A 6,448-nucleotide genomic window follows, 5' to 3' on the forward strand; every position below is an offset into this window, starting at 1 on the left:
ACTCCAAATCAGGTAAGGAAAACCAGGGCAAAACATCATAAATGAAATGAATTGTAATTTAACATAGTTGAATTATCCTATTAGTAATAATAATAAATTCACGGATAAAAGAATAAAAAATTCTTAAAATAAGAGTAAAAGATCGTTTTTGTCTTTAACGTTTGGGATAAGTTTTAAAGTTGTCCCTAACGTTTCAATCGTCCTATTTAAGTACCTAACGTTTCAAAACTGACTCAATGTTGTTCTGCCGTTAGGGATCCGTTAACAGAATTGACGGCGGGACAAAATTGAGACGATTTTAAAACGTTAGGGACTCAAATAGGACGAAAACGTTGGAGACAAAAATGATACATATGAATAAATTTTAATTTTATCCTTCAATAATATCAATTTTTATTATAAATAATATTCAATTATTTTTTAATCACATCTAAGTAAATTACACTTAATCATATTACTTTCATTTTAAATAAATAATTTTTTTTTATAATTTTACTCTTAAAGATTTTTAGTTATCATGAAATATTTGTAGAATGACTAGTATATAAACTTGTAGAAAAGAAAAAAAAATATATATACAATAAAATATAAATTATACCTTTTGTTTCTAATGTATCAAAATTCTTTAAAATTATCAGAAAATAAAGTTATTTAAAAAGAAAGTAATGTGATTAAGTGTAATTTATTTAGATGTAATTAAAAAATAATTGAATACTATGTACAGTAAAAAAATTAATATTATTGAAAGATAAAATCAAATTAAAATTTATTTTTATGTATCGTTTTTATCCCTAACGTTTTCGTCCTATTTAAGTCCCTAACGTTTCAAATCGTCTCAATTTTGTCCCACCGTCAATTCTGTTAACAGATTCCTAATGGCAGACAACATTGAGTCAATTTTGAAACGTTAGAGACTTAAATAGGACGATTAAAACGTTAGGGACAACGTTGAGACTTACCCCAAATGTTGAGGACAAAAACGATACTTTACTCTAAGAATAATAGTAAACAACTAGCAGNCGAATCTCTCCAATGTGTTTGCAACGGTTAAAAGCGTGTGTTGTCTTGGTATAGCGAGCAACTATTTTCTCAATAAATTCATCACTAAATGATGCCAATAATGGTTAAAATGAATTAGCAAAAGTAGTTATAATAGTTGATATAACCCTAGCAATAATTTCTCATTGATTTATCGAAAGAAAGAATTTTCTCTCCAGAGGGAGATGGAGAATATAGACAAAATTTGCAGGTGCATACAGAAATATTTATTAATGAATATAGAGAAACGATAAATGAGAAATTGGTAGTGAAAGAAGACGAGGAAGAAGCCAATGAATGAAGTGTTTGTGGGCAGCTTCTTCACACTGTCCCCATGCTGTAGCCGCTTCAAGACAATTTTATTTCTCTAGTACTTTTTCTCATCTCATCACTATCTATCCAAGAAACCAACAACTTTTTTTATTTTCTTGTTTCTATTGGAGAATATATATATATATATATATAAGGTAAATAAAAAAAATTATGCAAAAATTTAGGAAAAAAAATTTTACGTAAAGAGACATGTTAAACGAAAGAAAAAGTATGGTAAATTAATTTTTAATCAACTAATTTTAAACAACTGCAATTAATATATATTGATTTTATATTTTTTAAAAAAATTAATTAATTACTAATTAATAATAATTTAAAAAATCAAAATTATTAATTAATAATAAATTAACTGGTAATTAGCTGGTTGAGTGTTGGTTACCTATCAAAATTCTAAACAAAATTACTTAAAAGAAAATACTAAAAAATTACAATCTTTTATTAGAATTTTGTAATCAAATAAGGTATATATTTTCGTTCTTAATTAGTTTTTAGATTAAAAAAATGAATTTCAACACTGATTGTTTAATTATACATGAGCAATTTTAAATAGAATATAGTGAATCAAGTTAGTTAATATACACTAGTTAATTTTTTTTTTTTAATTTTAACAATTTTCATTTTTAGAGAATTTAAGATTTATAATTTAAATTTTAAAGTTAATGATTTATGATTCATTGTCTATAATTTTAAATAAATAAAATAATTTTAGTTATTGTTCATAGAATTATATAATTCCATGCATAAACCTAGCCACTCCTATACAATAATTAGTAGATTTCCCCAGAGCTAACACCATATTAATGAGAAATTAACATTAACCAAGAAATTAAAATTAAATTAATAATTATTTTTCACATACAAATCATTTACACATACTCTACATACAAATTATTTATCTATATAAGTCTATATAAGTCATTCATATTCACGCACCCTGCATCTCTTTCTTCGTTATTTTTCTCTTTTGTTATTGTCGTCACCACCACCACCACCTCCTCCTCCTCCTTCTTTTCTTGTTGGACTTTTTTCTCCTTCTTCTTTTTCCTCCTTCTCCTCCATCATCTTCATAATCATGATCATCATCGCCGTTATAGTATCGTCGTCTTCTTCTTATACGTATCGTCGTTATCGTTGTTGTCGTTATTCTTATCGTAGAAATTTTGCCATATTGATGACGTTACCTGATCCAAAATTTTTGCCATAGAATTTTCTCAATTTGTGTAGTTGCAGCAAAATTTGGGGTAAAACTATTTTTTGTGTTGTTGCAGCAACTTTCGGGGTAAAAATAAGACATTTAAGTGTATTATTTAAGAATTTTCAATATATTTGTATTGATAAATTCTGCATAATTTAAAATTCTTCATCTTCTTCCTCTTTATTTTTTGCTGTTTCTTATTCATATTTTTTTTCTTGTTTTACCTTCTAAAACAATATATAGTATTGCAAAATCAATAGAAAGAGGATGAGAAAAAAAGTGCAACAACAACAGCAGCAATAAAAAGAACGACGAAGAGGATGAAATACGTAAAGAAGAAGAAGGAATACGAAAGAAAATTAAAAGAAAGAAGAATACAAAGAAAAAGGAGAAGAAAGAAGAGGAAGAGGAGAAATGCGGGATAAACATTAGAGGAAAAAGGTCGTGATTTCATGCGCACATTATGAAAGTAGATTTTGTTGAATTATAGTTAACTTATATAAATTTATATGTCAAAAAAATTTGTATATGTAACAGATCTCGTATAAAGAGTCAAACCGATATCATATACATATGTATATAGATTGGATCAATAATATTGAAGTGTCACCTTTCGAAGATTAGTGCAAAACTTTTCCTGTGAGTAATGAAATGAAATGAAAGTGACTTATCATGCATGCATGCTGATTTTTCTCATCAAGAATGTGGATTGGAATTTCTTACCTATAAGACAAAAACGCTGTAATTAGAAAAGCAACCTAAGATAGATACATTGTCGCACAAATGGTGTAACATTTGGCGGCAAATCCAAGATTTTAAGTTGGGGTGTCATACCCTAATATATATAATAGCATCTTTATTTGGACTATAGTCTAGTCTCTATACTACAAAGATCAAGCATGTAATAGTAGTGAATTTTGTATTTAACAATCACGTGACATGATTCTCACCATAAAGTGAAAAAAGATAAATTGAAGCCGAATAGAGAGACTTATAATGTTTTATTTTTATTATAACAAAATTATGACTATTTTTCTCATGTCATAAAATAAAGGTTTAATTACTCTGTCAGTTTATACAGTTTCATCAAATTTTCAATTAGGTGTCTATATTTTTTTTTTAATTAAGTACCTATATCATATCAGATTTTGTAATAACTAAGTCTCTATTATGACAAAAACGTTAAAATTAACAGAATATTTCATTGAATTATACAGAATATTCAGTCAAGTGTTATGCATATTCGTTTTGCTTAACAGAATATTCCGTTAATTCCAGCGTTTTTATCACGATAGGGACTTAATTACAAAATCTGATATGATATAGGGACTTAATCAAAAGGAAAAAAAATATAGAGACCTAATTAAAAATTTAATAAAACTTTAAGAACTCACAGAGTAATTAAACCTAAAATAAACTCAAAGCTAAGCTTCAGTACCAGTCAAAATTAACTATAGTGACATGTCTTAAAATTTATTGTTGAAGTATTTATTTTGTCTTCTAAAGCACATATCACGACAGACTAATAATATTTGTTTTCATGATTTCATTTTTTTTATCTTTTTATTTCTTTTGTTTTAATATTTTAAAAATTTTATTGGAAGAAATTAACAGTAGAAAAGAAAAAGGAGAAATATAATTTAAGTATTTTAACTATTTTCTTAAAATTTCATACTACATCTCTTAATTTGTTCCTTTTTCAATGCTTTTAGTCATGGAAATTAAATAGAAAAAAGTTGTTCTAAAACAAGTAATCTCAATTTCTATAGTTGAATTATTAATAAGGGAATTTAAATACCACTAATAAATTTTTTTTTTAAACAAAAGTCTTAAAGCATGGTGAAATTAAACATGTTATAGCGAAAACTATATCTTCTACAGTTCTACCTCTCCAAAAGTCTGGTCCGTTTAGGATTATTAGGTCAAAATACATCATCACATAGGTAGTTAATTAGCATCTTCCCCTCCCATAATTATATTTGTTTCATCTTTTATGATCAATTCAAAACAACAAGGAGTGGCCTTTATTTGATTGTTTTTATATACAATAATAGATAGTTAGAGAAGAGACAAGTCCATTGACCTATAATTATAGGTCAAAATCGACAAAATCATTAGAGAATATATAGTTAATAATGAAAGCTAAGGTATAGTATATATATATATATATATATAAAAAAATCCAGGTTGAAAGTGGCACAAATGTTGATGGATGCATGATACTAAATCATCAAATATCGGTTATTGGTTATCTTTTGTGGCGCGCATAATATACGCTTTTTAATTTGTACATGTAAGTCTAGTTGGTGTTGCACTCGGTTATGGGAAGGAGTGAGACTTTACATTGGTGTGGTGTCAGGGTGGAATGGAAATCGGATCCTGCGATTTCATAATCCATTTCATAAAAAAATTACACACTATTAACAACACGGAGGTTCGATTACCACCTTTCGAAAATTCAAAATTTTACCAGCTCCAAATCGGACCTTCCGATTTGTGGAGCCAAATTTGAAATTCAATGAACTCGCACGGTCCGAGTTCTAGGATCTGACACTAACAAAAAATCTGCCCCATAGATTGGTCTGGTACCCCATAACTCTATATCTAAGAAAGACACGCACACGCCTTCTATATCGAAAAATTTGAGCCCATAATATATACATTTCTATAATATAATTAATTAGCTAGACCTATAGAAAGAAAAATTATTCAAATCCATGAAGATGATTATTACGTATACTCATTGTAATTTACTATAGAAGCTCTTTTCCTCACATTTTATGAAAGACAAATAATACAGATTTTGTGGGGTTTTTTTTTTTTTTTCTTTTTTTTTTTTAAAAACAAAACATTTGTGGTTTTGCATTGCACTTTGTTGCTCCTTGCTTTTGGAAAAGTTGCAAAATTTTGATAAAGTAGTGAGGGGGGATGGGGTTATTGGAATTAGTAAAAGGAGGAAGAATAAGAGATTCAAAGCCGAAGGTATTGGTTTCTTTAATTTCTTGTAGGACATTGAATTTTCTCCACAACGTACATAAAACCTTTTCTCATAGGTTGTGTTATACTGTTATGTCATTAACTAGTTAGTGGCACTTTAATAATGTAATAAGATAGGCCACTTAGCTTATTTTGTATTGGGTAAAGTATACTTTTTGTTCTTGAAGTTTGACAAAAGTTTTAAAAATATCCATAAGTTTTATTTTGTTTCAATTTTGTCCCAAAAGTTTTCGATTTGCATCAAATATACCTTCGACAACTAAATTTTCAAAAAATTTAAGACCAATCTAACAATAATGCATGAAAATTATGCTTGATTTGCTTGTGTTGAAAGTTGTTCTTATGAAATTGTTGTTGAATTGATTTTAAATTTTTTGAAAAATTAGCTATCAGGGGTATATTTGATGCAAATCGAAAATTTTTGGAACAAAATTGAAACAAAATAAAACTTAGGGGTATTTTTGAAACTTTTGTCAAACTTTAGAGATAAAAAATATACTTTACCCTTTTGTATTTTATTTTTGAGTTTTGTTTTTGAGACATGAGAATTTCGAATTTAGTTTTTCTTCCGGTAGATTTAGTATGTGAGAAAAAGGATTTATTGTTGTCATTATGCAATATTTATTTGAACCGTTAATTATCTGTACACAAAGTAATCACTCTATATACTATTTAGATTTCTCAAAAGTAGATCAATTATTGCAATGATTTTTAACAACTCAAGCAACAATTGTTTTGAGGGTTTATTCATCTTGTGTTTTTATTTTATGTTATTTTGGTAAAACAACAATCCACAACCATTTTTATATCCATGACTTGAATTTGAAACTATTATGAAATCACTTATCTTAAAAAGGAAATTTTTTTTTCTTTTTGGATTTATAT

This window comes from Arachis ipaensis, chromosome B04 (genome assembly GCF_000816755.2).
Source record: "Arachis ipaensis cultivar K30076 chromosome B04, Araip1.1, whole genome shotgun sequence".
In the NCBI taxonomy this organism is placed as follows: domain Eukaryota; kingdom Viridiplantae; phylum Streptophyta; class Magnoliopsida; order Fabales; family Fabaceae; genus Arachis; species Arachis ipaensis.